We start from the raw sequence: 14,802 nt of genomic DNA, 5'->3' as shown, positions 1-14,802 counted from the left end.
AAATCAACTTTGGCCACTACAACCAGAGTTGGGTAAGGGAGTCGGTTACGCGTGGGGAAGGTGTTAGCACCCCACAGCGCCCCTTTCGGGTTCCCTATGACAGATTATTTCTAAAATAACAGCGTAAAATTACTAAATTACCCCTATTTATTATAAGCGATTATAAATTAACTATCTACATGATGACAGTTAAATATACAAACAGAAAGCAGTAAAAGGAAGGATTTAAGAAGAAAACCTTTGAAGCGTGCTTTTATATATTTCGTAAAACTGGGAAGCTTTTTGGCGTTCCCTCGCTCTACAAGCCCGCTCGCTCCCTCCTATAAAATTTTGACTACGGAAATCCGGAGGATTTCCCTTCGACTAGGTTCGAATCTCCAAGCTAAGTGCTCGGAATTCCAGAACTTCGTCGGATCGACTCCCAGAGAGATTTCTAGGGCAGAACACTGCTCAAAAACCCCAGAATACTCAAGGAGGGAGTCAAAACTGAGTGAAAAAGTGTGGAATGACGTCCAATTGACGTCATATTTATAGGGAATAGGCGCAATACGGCCTACAGGAGCAATACGGCCGTATTGAAATTTTTGAACTTCAATACGGTCGTATTGAAGTTCAATACGGCCGTATTGAAGTTCAGAAATTTCAATACGGCCGTATTGAATTCAATACGGCTGTATTGAAGCTTCAATACGGCCGTATTGATTTCAGTACGGCCGTATTGAAGTTTCAGAAACTTCAATACGCCGTATTGAGTTCACTGTGGCCGTATTGAAGCTTCAATACGGCCGTATTGGGGTTCAGTACGGCCGTATTGGGCTTTTTCCCTCCACTTCTTTATTTTGAGCTATTCTAAGACCTCTAGACCTACAGAGAACCCTCCTAGGGCCTTCCAGGAGTCCTTCTGGCTGATCTTCCTTCAGTCTTCGAGAGTCTTCAAGCTTTATTTCCGACCCGGACAATTTTAGGGGTCTACAGCTGCCCCCCCTTTACTTAGTCAAACGGTCTTTTGGTGTACCGGCTGACAAGTAAAGGAGTTGACCCAATTGTCCGGGTGATGTGCCATCCTTCCGACTTGTAGTGTCTTCAGGTGGGAAAATTGTTGAGTAGCCTCTCCAGGTTATTGCATACCTCGGCGCTTCTGACAACCTCGGTAGCTAAGTTTAACACCAACGTGCCTTTGACGACGCTGATGGCTGAGTATTGTCTCTCCAGACCTTGAGTATTGTCTCTCCAGACCTTGAGTACCGTCTCTCCAGACTTTGTTTGAGTACCGTCTCTCCAGACTTTGTTTGAGTACCGTCTCTCCAGACCTTGTTTGAGTACCGTCTCTCCAGACTTTGTTTGAGTACCGTCTCTCCAGACTTTGTTTGAGTACCGTCTCTCCAGACCTTGTTTGAGTATTGTCTCTCCAGACCTTGTTTGAGTATTGTCTCTCCAGACTTTGTTCGAGTACTGTCTCTCCAGACTTCGTTTGAGTATCGTCTCTCCAGACTTTGTTTGAGTACTGTCTCTCCAGACTTCGTTTGAGTACCGTCTCTCCAGACTTGTGCATACCTCGGTGCTCTCGACAACTGGGTAGCTGAGTATTGCCTTTTAGGCTTTGAGATGATTTTGTCTCCACAGTCCACGATGCTGCTTCGACGGTTTTTTCTGATTTTGTGCCACTGAGGGCTGGATAACGCAGGGATCCGTCTAGGGGATGTGCAGTCATTCACAGGTTCCTGTGCCCCAACTTGCATTGCATTGTTGGTACCCATGGGGAATTTCTGACTCCTTGGGGTGTAGACACAGATGCTCTTTCTCTCTGAGTTGAGCGACGCCTTATGTTTGGCTGACGTCCTTTGACGTTGGTGGAGTATCCCGGTTGTCCTTATTCGGGTGACTCTTTTTGATTTTCTGATTTTTACTGCCTCTGTGTAGGCTGTTATCCGCTGGGGATTCTGGACGTTGATTTTTTTTGACTGGCCTCTTCTGTTAGGCAGATAGTCTTGATGTTCGATGTTTTGGCGGGATGCCAAATTCCACTTGGGGAATAGTTTATTGGTCTTCCTTTTGAAGAGATGCCTCTTTAGTAGGCGATTGGGGATTTGAAGTTTTTATTCATCCCAGAGTATTATTTAGAAAGCCTCTTCAGGCTTAGCTTCACTCATCGCTTTTGAGTTGGAAAGCTATCCTCCATTGGGGAAGTTTAAAGTCCTTAGACATTTTTCTTGGATGATCAGGCCTCCTTTGGGGATTTCGCTGATCGCATTCTGATAGCTTTCACTGGGGAATTTGGCCCGTGAGTGTAAGCTTGAGATATCTCTGGGGAATCGAGCCTTTCTAGGCCCAACTATTCTGAAGGAAGAGTATTGTTTCTGCGAGCCTCTCCAGGCTCAATTATTCTGAAGGGAGTATTCTTTCTACGAGCCTCTCCAGGCTCGATTATTCTGAAGGAGTATTATTTCTGCGAGCCTCTCCAGGCTCAATTATTCTGTCTGATCGGGAGAGTATTATTTAGGAAGCCTCTACAGGCTTAGCCTCACTCAATGCCTGAGTCGGAGAGCTACTTTCCACTGAGGAAGTCCGAAGTCCTTTGACTTGGATATATTACTTGGATGATCGTACTTCCTTTGGGAGATTTTGACGATCTTGCTTTGAAAGCTCTTGTTGGATATTGGCTTCATGAGCTGAGGTTCCCTTTGGGGAGTATTATTTCTGCGAGCCTCTCCAGGCTCGATTATTCTTTGATGTGGAGTATTATTTTGGCGAGCCTCTCCAGGCTCAATTATTCTGAATGAGTATTGTTTCGGCAAGCCTCTCCAGGCTCAGTTATTTCTGAGAGATGTGAAATCTTTGTCTTTTTTGTCGACTTTTGACTTTTTCTGTATGTTTGCCTTTTTTGTCATTTTTTGGCTTTTTCTGTATTTTTGCCTTTTCTGTTGTTTTTCGGCTTTTTCTGTACAGAAATGTCTCAGTTATTTTGAGAGAGTATTATTTCGGCAAGCCTCTCCAGGCTCAGTTATTCTGTGGGAGTATTGTTTCGGCAAGCCTCTCCAGGCTCAGTTATTCTGAGAGTATTCTTTCGGCAAGCCTCTCCAGGCTCAGTTATTCTGAGAGTATTCTTTCGGCAAGCCTCTCCAGGCTCAGTTATTCTGTGCAATCTTGTTTGTTGGATTTTCTATATCCTTGCCTTTTTTCATTTTCGGCTTTTGTTGACTGTTGTCATACACAAGCAATTTTCTATTTTTTTCTATTTTTATGCAATTGCCTCATGACGAGGTCTTTGAAAATTTCTTTATGGCCAATACGGCCGCATCCATTTCAGTACGCCCATGTTGAGTTGAAATTTTGTTCATAACCCTGATTTTAGCATGGGCGTACTGAACATGGTACGGGCGCATTGTTTTTTCTGAAATTTATATTTTTTATTATTTTTTGTTTTTTCAATAAACAGAGAATAAGTGATCTTCCAGTACACCTATCATCTGTATGCATGTATGCAGTGTGATGCACCTAATTCTATTTGATTCTTTTTTTTTCAAAAGAATTAACCGATGCGTTTTTGTGTTTGGATTTTGCCATTCCTCCAGACGGACTGTGCTCTGCCGATTTCTGTTACCGAGGAATGATGCATATTTGATTTTGGTGTCATCAACCAAATGATTCTTCCCTTTCTTTAGAAGATGTGTCAACCCTCCTATTGACCACTATATCTCCATGTTTCCACTAGATTATTCAAAAATCGTTGGGACAAGAGAGAAAAGAAGGAAAGGATATATTTTCAAAGGTTTGTGTTTTAGAGGGGATTATTTTATTTTTGAAAAATTGTTTTTTGTAAGAATGGCTGGCCATGGTAGGCTTATGTGTTTAGGCTTGTTCGATTAAACACTTATGAGTTTAAGCACATCTTTGTTATTAATGATTGTGTTTTGACAACTTGGATAGCTTTTCTTGAGCCCCTTGTTGAATTCAATTGATGGTACCATCATGGATTTATTTTGTTTTTTTCTTTTTTTGACGGCCCTAACTTTTGCCTAAAACACCCATTTGTGATGTCTTAGCGGGCTTTTGTTTTTGTTCATTATTTTGTAACCCTAATTTTTGCCTAGGTCACCCTTTTCGTGGGATTCCTAGCGGGTTTTTGTCTTCGTTTTGTAACCCTAACTTTTGCCTAGGTCACCCTTTTGTGGGATTCCTAGCGGGTCTTTTGCTCTTATTTTTGCGCAGTCCCCTTTTTGGGTTTCCTGCCGAGCTTATTATCTTTAGGATTTCTTTATCCATGATGGCACTTATTGAGGCCAAGAAAAGGTGCTCCAAGTTGACACACACACTTCCACATAAATGATGTGGGTTTATTATTATTAAGATGATTTTAACCTCATTCATGTTTATTCAAACAGGGTTAAAATAATGTGGTCTAGAATTTTATTGCAAGCGAGAAAAGAAGCAATAAAGAATTAATGAAGAATGATTTTATTATAATCATAATGGAAACATGTGCCCTATCAAGGCTCGGGGGTCGGGCTGTCCCCGAGGAGTGATCTCTAATAGTCACTGAGTCTATACATCCCTATCGGAAGGAGAAAAACATTTTGACGACGACGACCGGCCTTGACGCTTGTGAACCGGCCTTCCTAAAGATCTGGCTTAAAGAACGTCGAGAAGGATCTTGATTCCTCTTCGTTCTTTGATCTTTGTTAGGGTTGTATCCTAACCCTTGTTTCCCCGGATTATCCTTGATAATGGGTAGCTCCGGGATTCCTTGGGAGTCCTTGCCTAATCCTTGTCCTGGCAAGTATCCGTTCTTGGTGAGCATATGAGCTACCTTCTTCATTTCTCGGGGAAACGTTTCAACATTGGCAATTTCCAATGCTTGGAAGGCGGTTTCTAAAGCTTCCTCTGCTGCATCCACATATGGTATATTGGATGGCTTGCTGATGAGTATGTCATCTTCAGCTTGTACAGTCACCAGTTTGTCACCCACTATGAACTTGACTTTCTGGTGGAGCGTAGAAGGAATAGCTTTTGCATCATGAATCCAAGGTCGGCCAAGGAGACAGCTGTATGTTGGAGTAATGTCCATCACTTGAAATTCGACGTTGAAGATAGTGGGTCCAACTTGGATTGGAAGATTGATTTCTCCCACTACTTCTCTTTTAGATCCGTCAAAAGCTCGAACGATCATGTTGCTCGGGCGCATTTGGACTCCCTTGATTGCCACTTGCTCGAGAGTTCTTTTTGGCATCACGTTCAAGGAAGATCCATTATCTACCAAGACTTTTAGCGATGTGATACTCCTTGCACTTTATAGAGATGTGCAAGGGCTTGTTGTGGTTTGATCCCTCGGTGGGGATTTCTTCATCGATGAAGGTGAGGTGATCATTAGCCGTGATATGACTAACAATCCCCTCAAACTTGTCTTGGGAGATAGTGTGCGACACGTATGCCTCGTTCAAGACTTTCAACAGAGCTTGCCGATGCGGTTCGGAGCATAGGATCAACGACAACAGAGTAATCTTTGCTGGCGTCTTATGAAGTTGATCCATGATGGAATACTCGCTCTGTCGGATAAACTTTAACAGCTCGTCTGTCTCCTCCTCGGATTCTTTTTCCTCGGTTTTCTTTTCTTCTTTTTCTTTATTCTTGGGGGCTTTATCATGAAGATCTTCGGGAGTGTAGATCCTGCCACTCCTAGTCATGCCCCCAAGTCCAGCGATGTTGGAGGTATCGCTGTCGGCAGAAGAGTGGATGTCGTATATCCACGGCACAGCCTTATTTGATTTGCAAGGGAAAGGCTTTGGAACTGTGATCCTTAATGGTGTCGGACCTTCCCCTTTATTCGTCTTGATTACCAACAACGGAGTTGATGTGCGCTCGCTTGGCGCGGTTGTTGGCTTACACTTGATGACGAACGGCGTGCGATCCATTTTTGAACATACGCATCGATTTAATCCTTTCTTTTTATTTATGTTTATTACTGAATTACTAGGAGGGATGTATGAAATGAATGATTCCTAGATCCCTCCATGATCTATATGCATGAGATGATGATGTTGAATATGCATGCATTGTGTTTATTGAACTAAGCATTATCATGTTTTTAGGATTTTCCTAAGATGATGCATGATATTGCTTGGTTTGGGTAAATACATATTTTTTCTTTTGAATATTTTGTATCTTTTTTGTATTTTTTGGGTGAAAAGGGAAACTACCTATATGAATGCAATGAAGGTAGATGTTAACACCATGTACTAGAAGATCCTTATTTCTATTTATTCTTATTTTAATAGAATAGGAATGTTGTTTGTTTAAAGAATGCAAATGTATGCTCATACAATGTCACATAACGAATGCACAAACAATTCACTCATCCACGAACAGTCACGAGCGAATCACGAGGTAGGGGTCTCCTGCAGAAAAGTGCATATTCAAGGAGGATCTAACTGTTCTCACTTGGTCAAAGGCCCCCAAGGTGCCCCCATTATAGGGACCCAATTCCTCTCGTCGTAGGTCGATGGAAAGCTCCAACGCACTGTCGGACTCGAGTTCATGGTTATCACCTTGAGTGATGTTTTTCCGACAACGGTCTCATAGGCTCCTATAAACCCATCAACCGGCCGTACTAACATCCACTCCCTATGGATTACCACTCATGCCCCCGGGTATAGAGGGAACTGTTGTGTGCAAAGGTTTGTGTACAGTTTGTATTTCAAACAATTGCGGAATTTAAACAAACAACAGTTATTAAAGCCATGTAATAAAGCATGTTATAATACAAGCGAGGGGTAATGAAGTAATTTTAACTATTATTTGTTAAAAATAATCTGTCACTAAATGGGACTGACTCTCGAGGCTTCCCCAGTGGAGTCGCCATCTGTCGCCACCGGCCCAAAACGGGCTTTCGGCATTCGCGAAGGATGGTTGGACTCGTTTATTTGTTTAAAAATAGTGGATTGCTAGAATGACTTATTCTCAAACTGAGACCTCGTCAAACAAGCAATTTTATTAAAAGGCTCACTAATCCATATTAATCCCAAGCGGGACCCTCCATGGATTAGTGGTTTTCATAAAAGGAGGGTTCGTGGAGTCGCCACCAATGTTTTACTCAAAACATTGGAAAAAGGGATAAGGCAATTGATTTAAAAATCAACTTTGGCCACTACAACCAGAGTTGGGTAAGGGAGTCGGTTACGCGTGGGGAAGGTGTTAGCACCCCACAGCGCCCCTTTCGGGTTCCCTATGACAGATTATTTCTAAAATAACAGCGTAAAATTACTAAATTACCCCTATTTATTATAAGCGATTATAAATTAACTATCTACATGATGACAGTTAAATATACAAACAGAAAGCAGTAAAAGGAAGGATTTAAGAAGAAAACCTTTGAAGCGTGCTTTTATATATTTCGTAAAACTGGGAAGCTTTTTGGCGTTCCCTCGCTCTACAAGCCCGCTCGCTCCCTCCTATAAAATTTTGACTACGGAAATCCGGAGGATTTCCCTTCGACTAGGTTCGAATCTCCAAGCTAAGTGCTCGGAATTCCAGAACTTCGTCGGATCGACTCCCAGAGAGATTTCTAGGGCAGAACACTGCTCAAAAACCCCAGAATACTCAAGGAGGGAGTCAAAACTGAGTGAAAAAGTGTGGAATGACGTCCAATTGACGTCATATTTATAGGGAATAGGCGCAATACGGCCTACAGGAGCAATACGGCCGTATTGAAATTTTTGAACTTCAATACGGTCGTATTGAAGTTCAATACGGCCGTATTGAAGTTCAGAAATTTCAATACGGCCGTATTGAATTCAATACGGCTGTATTGAAGCTTCAATACGGCCGTATTGATTTCAGTACGGCCGTATTGAAGTTTCAGAAACTTCAATACGCCGTATTGAGTTCACTGTGGCCGTATTGAAGCTTCAATACGGCCGTATTGGGGTTCAGTACGGCCGTATTGGGCTTTTTCCCTCCACTTCTTTATTTTGAGCTATTCTAAGACCTCTAGACCTACAGAGAACCCTCCTAGGGCCTTCCAGGAGTCCTTCTGGCTGATCTTCCTTCAGTCTTCGAGAGTCTTCAAGCTTTATTTCCGACCCGGACAATTTTAGGGGTCTACAATCCTATTTCTAAATCTTTTGAGATTAATTTATTTAAGTATTCCATGTTTATGTGAGCAATTCTTTTATGTCATAACCATGATTCATCATCTTCACTCAAGTCATTGAGAATAACTTATATTTTTCTCTAATTTTATCTTGTATAAATTTTTTACTCTAAATCCTATTATTTTAACATGTTCATAATTTTTATGTTCAATAAGACATTTTTGTGAATCAAAAGATACAGGGAAACCTTTATCACATAATTGACTCACTTGATAAACTATGTTTAAGACTATTCATAAGTAAGACAATTTCTATGGAGGTTGAGAAATTTGTACCAATTCTTCCAATGCCAAGTATTTTTTTTTGTTGTTGTCTCCATAGGTTACATGTCCACTTTTCTTAGGAGTATTGTCAATGAATTTTGAAGTATCTCCTATCATGTTCTTGGAACATCCACTATCAATGTACCAAGTTTGGTCTTTGGAATCCTTCAAGACAAAGAATGAATTGATTTTGGTACCCAAGTTTTCTTTGGGTCCTTAATGTTAGTAATAACAGAATAACCTTTAGGAATCTAAACCATATTCTTGAGATTGTTAAAATTCTTTCTAATATAGCAAGTTGAGGAATTATGACCTTTCTTTCCACAATAAAAGCATGTTGTTAATGGAGAACTAGTAACTTGTGTAGGAACAAAGAAATTTTTGTATTTCTTTTGTTGTTTTTGTGGATTGTATCCTAATCCTACTTTATAAAAACCACATCTTTGTTTTCCTAACAGTATATCTAAATTATTTCTACCAATGGTAAATTTTGAAAGAGTACTCCTTAATTTGTTAACTTCTTCTTTAAATTCATGACATGATGTACATAGATGTGTAATTTTTGTAATTTCCAAGTTACTTGTAGAGCTATGATTTCCATTCTTAGAATTTAGCATTTTAACTTCTGATTTAAGACTATCTAATTCTTCATTTAATTTAGTAATTTCCTTTTCCATATTTGAAATTGTTTTCTTATAGGTTGATACTAATTTTTCAAGTTTAAAGGATTCTTTATGCAGATCATTGAATGCATCTTGTAGTTCATCAAATGAAATTGAGATATCAGTGTTAGAAGATGTTACCTCTTCTTCGCTTTCGTAATCTTTGTCCATAAGTCCCAAATTCACAACTTCATTTTCAGAGTCACTTGTAGAATCCATGTCATTTTCTTCCCATGTGATATAAGCTTTCTTCCCTTTCATTTCTTTGAAGCTTTTCTTGTTGGATTTTTCCATTTTTATTTTAAGGATTGGACATTCTAATCTCAAATGTCCCGGTTGATTGCATTCATAGCATCTCGGGGTTGAAGAAGATTCTTCTCCTTTCTTCTTTATGTTGAAATTGAACTTTCTTCTATTTCCTCTATTCTTTAGGAATTTGTGGAATCTTTTTACAAAGAGATTGAAATCTTCATCGTCATCATCATCAGCTTCCTCAATGTTGTCATCCTTTTCATTTTCTTCATGAGAGGATGAAGATGCTTTAAGTGCTATACTTTTCTTCTTTTTGTCACTATTTTCATTTTGACTTAGTCTCATCAATTCCATTTCATGCTCTTGAAGTTTTCCAAATAGAGATGCAAGAGACATGGTTGTTAGATCTTTTGATTCCGCAATTGCAGTCACTTTCGGTTGCCATTCCCTACTCAAACATCTCAAAACTTTGTTAATAAGATCTTCATTAGGAAACACTTTTCCTAGAGATGCAAGATGATTAATTATACGTGTAAATCTCTTTTGCATGTCTTCTATGCTTTCATTTTGATTCATTCTAAATAATTCATATTCATGAGTGAGAGTGTTTACCCTAGATCTTTTCACATCATTAGTGCCTTCATGTGTTATTTCAAGTGTATCCCACATTTCTTTAGCATTTTTACAATTTGAAATTCTAAAATATTCATCAATTCCTAAAGCAGAAGTGATTATATTTTTGGCTTTTAAGTTATATTGAACCTTTCTTCTATCATCTTCATTCCATTGATCTTTGGGCAAATTTTTAATTTCATTGCCTACTACTATAGAGGGAATGAAAGGACCATTTTAAATAGCATCCCATATGTTTAAATCTATGGCTTCTATAAAAATTTGCATCCTAGATTTCCAATAATGATAACCTTCACCATTGAATATAGGGGGTCTATAAATAGAGTTACCCTCGGGAAATAAAAAATTTGATGAGGCCACTTGTTGGCTATGATACCAATTGTTGGATCGAGCGCTTACCACTAGGCCAAAAGCTATAGCTTATAGTCAGGGCGCAACTTTTTTTACTTAAGAGCGCAGTAGCCCAAGCGCCATGATTCGACAGTGACTTGGCCCACCTAGCCTCCGCCACGGGAAAATTGATGCAACCCGCAACAATCTCCCCCTCAGCAATTGCCCCGCTGGGTATCGAACTCATGACCTTGGCTCTGATACCAATTGTTGGATTGAGGGCTTACCACTAGGCCAAAAGCTATAGCTGATAGTCAGGGCGCAACTCTTTTTACTTAAGAGCGTAGCAGCCCAAGCGCCATGATTCGATAGTGACTTGGCCCACCTAGCCTCCGCCACGGGACAATTGATGCAACCCGCAACACTCCTCGTAAAGATCCACGTTTAGAAACAAACATGTTGGATTGGAATTTATATAACAAACTTTATTAAAGGAACATATGGAAGTTGTTTGTCCAAATTGAGGTATACCATATATGAAAGGCATGTGAATATCCAACGGTTGATGATAGATAATATTATGCTTGATTTCTGGTTACCTGGTGTTGGAATCCGAAAAATTTTGATCTTACCCACAAATGGTTTAGACCTTCATTTGAAAATCACATCAATCAAGGATAATTCCTGTATACCAGACTAATCCTTAATTAATGGTTTTGAAAAATGGTTTGTGGGACTCGCCACTGATATCTTACTAAAAACATCAGAAAAAGAAAAGAATTTTCAAAAAATGCCAACTTGGCCTTTACAACCAAAATTGGGCTCAGGGGTCGGTTACATGTAGGAAAGATGTTAGGCACCCTACAACGCCCTAAATCGGTACCCTTATGATGAAACTAGCACGATAGAGAATAATAGTTTAAATATTCGGCTCCCTTTATTAATGGTTATTTACATAATTTAAATTTAAATTACCCAACTTACCCTAAGACATCTACATGATTGTCCCTTTTTAGTTATAGAAATATTTACAGTAAAAGAAATGAAAAATGGAGTGGAATGATTCATGGGAATACCTCTTGAGCGAGCTTTTATAAAGGGTACTTCAAATTTGTAGATTTGAGGCGCTTTTTGGTTTCCTTTCACACTTCAATTCACCTCACAAATCTTAAGAAATACAAAGAGATGGGGGAAGGAAAAAATTTAAGCTATTTGAGACTAATAGTAAGTAATTCTCATGCTATCTTCCATTTTTTTGTTCCTGAGCACTATGCACGAGGCTTTTATTTATAGGGGTCAGGCTTCACTAGAACGACCTGTGTTATGGTTATCGGAAGGGGCGTTCCAGGTGAGTTTGTTATGAGTAAAATTTGAATCTAGAACGACCTTTTCTAAAATTGAAACGACCCATTCCGGATTTGAATTTTGCTCGTAACAACCTAGGTCAAAACGAATCGTTCTGGATTGAGAATGACCCATTTTGACCTAGGGTTTCTAGGCCATTTTAGAAACTTTAAACGACCCATTCTAGATTAGGAACTATAGACACCTAATTTTGTCTAGACTTGCAAACAAAGAAATGGACTTCTAGGAACACCCAAAAACCCAAGAACGACTTCAAAACAAAAGAGACACAACACTGGAGGACCCAAGGCCTAATAAAAGTGAGTTAGGGGTCTGGAATAGGTCATTCCAAATCTGGGATGGTTCCCAATCCTATGTCAAAACGGGTCATTCCCAATCCAGAATGGGCCGTTTCGACATGATTTGTTAGAAGCAAAATTCAAATTTGGAATAGGTTGTTCCTATTCTGGAACAGGCCATTCCATATTCAAAATTTGGCCTTAACAAACGAGCCCAGAACGGGCCATTCTAAAACTGGAATAGGTGGTTCTGGTCAGTTCTGACGTCTATAAATAACAAAGTCAGACATTGCTCCAAGGACCCAAAAATTTGTCGAGAAAGCCCTAAATAGCTACAAAATTATCCTTCTCCATCTTTTTGTATTTCTTGAGATTTGTGAGGCATTCTGTGGTGTGAAAGGTAGGAAAAAAGTGCCTAGCAGATCTCCTCATTTGAAGGTCCAATAAAGCTCAATCAAGAAGTATTTCAGTCAATACTCTTCTCTTTCCTCTATTTCCTCATTTTGACAAGTATTGTATCAAATAAAAGGAATAAACATATAGACGTCTGATAAATCATAATTTGATATGTATCTTTTCCTTCAATTTAGCTATTTTACATTCCATCTATGGTTAATTATAGGATTTAGATAGATATGTGTGTTGTTGGGCCAAATTGGAAAGTTGGGAATTATTATTCTAAATTCTCGCTGTTTTTGGGCTGATGAACATGTCTCGGTTTTCAGGGCATAACTTGGGCTGTGGTGATCCAAATGGTGCAAACTCGGTGGCCCTGGAAAGCTAAGACAAAGCCCTAAATATTTGCAGAAGGCGCCGTCGGCCAATTCGATCATCTAGAAGGTCTAATTCGGTGGAAAAAAACTCGGTGCGGAAAAGAATATGGAATCCAACTCATCCCACCAACTCTCCCATTTCGTTTTGACTAAGCTTTTTCCATTATTTTATATTTCTTATGTGTTATATGAAGGCTATAAATAGGCCTTCACTCTCCCATTGTAAGACATCCCAAAAACACCTTCAAATAAGTTACTCTTGGGTGTTCTTCTACCTCCCTTCTCTTTGTTTTCTTTAAGTTTATTTTCTTTCTTGTAGTTGCAGTTTATGTTTTACTATCCTTTCCTTTTGTATGCATTTTAGTTCTGTTCTTTGCCTCCTCCATGGAAGGCTAGATTGTAGTACTCTTTAACTTGATTTAATGCATTTTCATTTTCCTTGCATTTTCATTTCCATTTCTATTTTAATGGAAGGCTAAAACCTTTGGGTTGGCTTCTTGTTATGGATTGTAATCTCTGTTTGAGGTTGGGTATGTTTGTGTGTCTCTGTTCTACTTTGTTCTCCTTCATTCAACCTCTATATTAGTATGTCCATGCTTAATGGGCTATGCTTAATGACACAGTTGCTTAATCTGTGAAGAGGTTGATGTTGTATACGTTTGCTTAATTCGTATAGGGAAATCTTGAGTTAATCTTCGCTTAGTTGGTTAACTCGGATGGAACAAGGATTAAGTGGTTAACAGAGCAATCTTATTATGAACCAAGGATAAGAGAGTTACAATCCGAACAAGGAGCCAATCTATTTTACTTATTGTGTTATCTGCATTTTATTGTGTTATAAAATTAAAAATCTGAACAACCAAACCCCCCCCCACTTCGTGTGTTTAAGCCTTTGACAGAGAAAAATGGTCCTTGAGAGACGACCTAGGACAACTTCCTAGTACTACATTTAATTGTTTTTATTTGACCGGATACGACTTCGATCAAATTTGGCGCCGTTGCCGGGGATCATCAGTTTCTGTAAAAGGCTGTGCGTTTTTGTATTTGTTTTTGTGGTGTTTTGTTGTGTGTTTTGTGTTTTATGTTTTAGAGTCTTTGTCAATTTTTGTGTGTTTTGTTTTAGTGTATTAATGTGAATGTGAATAGTGCAGAATATTAAAATCCCCCTTTGTTCACTATTACTATAGTGGTGCATGTAGTGTATGACTAGGAACAGTCCACACACTTTGCATCCATTTGATCCTGAAATAGATAGAACATACCATAGATTAGTTAGAGAGCATATAGTCTCACCTGAGAGTGATACCCATAGTGTGAGTGTAGCATCTGAAGTTGACTCAACTGAAAACATGGCTGACCAACCTGGACCTCGAGAGAGAACACTTAGGGAAATGGCTGCACCTGATTTTACTTATGAGAGTTTATGCATTCAATACCCTGAGGAAGATGTTCCTTTTGTGCTTAAAACTGGACTAATCCATTTGCTGCCTAAGTTTCATGGTCGTGCAGGTGAAGACCCACATAAGCATCTCAAGGAGTTCCACATTGTTTGTTCCACCATGAGGCCACCTAATGTCCTTGAAGATCACATCTATCTGAAAGCATTCCCTTTTTCATTAGAGGATCTTGCTAAGGACTGGTTGTACTATCTGGCTCCTGGTTCAATAACAGGCTGGGATGACTTGAAGAGAGTATTCCTCGAAAAATTCTTCCCTGCATCCAGGGCCACTGCAATCCGGAAGGATATATCTGGAATTAGACAACTCATTGGGGAGAGCTTATATGAGTACTGGGAAAGATTCAAGAGGTTGTGTGCTAGCTGCCCTCACCATCAAATTTCTGAGCAGCTATTATTACAGTATTTCTATGAGGGGTTGAACATGATGGATAGAAGCATGATTGATGCAGCTAGTGGAGGAGCCTTAGGAGATATGACACCTGCTTCTGCTAGAGGGTTGATTGAAAAAATGGCGTCAAACTCACAACAATTCAATATGAGGAGTGATGCCATTGTCATGAGAGGTGTGCATGATGTGGTAGCCTCAGACTCCATTGAACATAAAAAGCTAGAGAGTAAGATTGATGCTCTCACCACCTTG

General features: G+C 39.5%; 1 non-coding gene across 1 annotated transcript; it reads right to left on the bottom strand.

The window, feature by feature from the left end:
- Nucleotides 1-14,435: 14,435 nt before the first annotated feature.
- On the bottom strand, nt 14,436-14,540 carry LOC145958469 (small nucleolar RNA R71). The gene has a single exon (XR_014434306.1). It is a non-coding gene; the product is annotated as a small nucleolar RNA R71 (small nucleolar RNA).
- Between the last annotated feature and the right edge of the window lie 262 nt (nt 14,541-14,802).

This window comes from Cajanus cajan, chromosome 5, assembly GCF_000230855.2.
Source record: "Cajanus cajan strain Asha chromosome 5, NIPB_CcT2T_4, whole genome shotgun sequence".
NCBI lineage: Eukaryota > Viridiplantae > Streptophyta > Magnoliopsida > Fabales > Fabaceae > Cajanus > Cajanus cajan.
The sequence above is the reverse complement of the archived record's forward strand: the minus strand, read 5'-3'. Positions and strand labels throughout refer to the sequence as shown.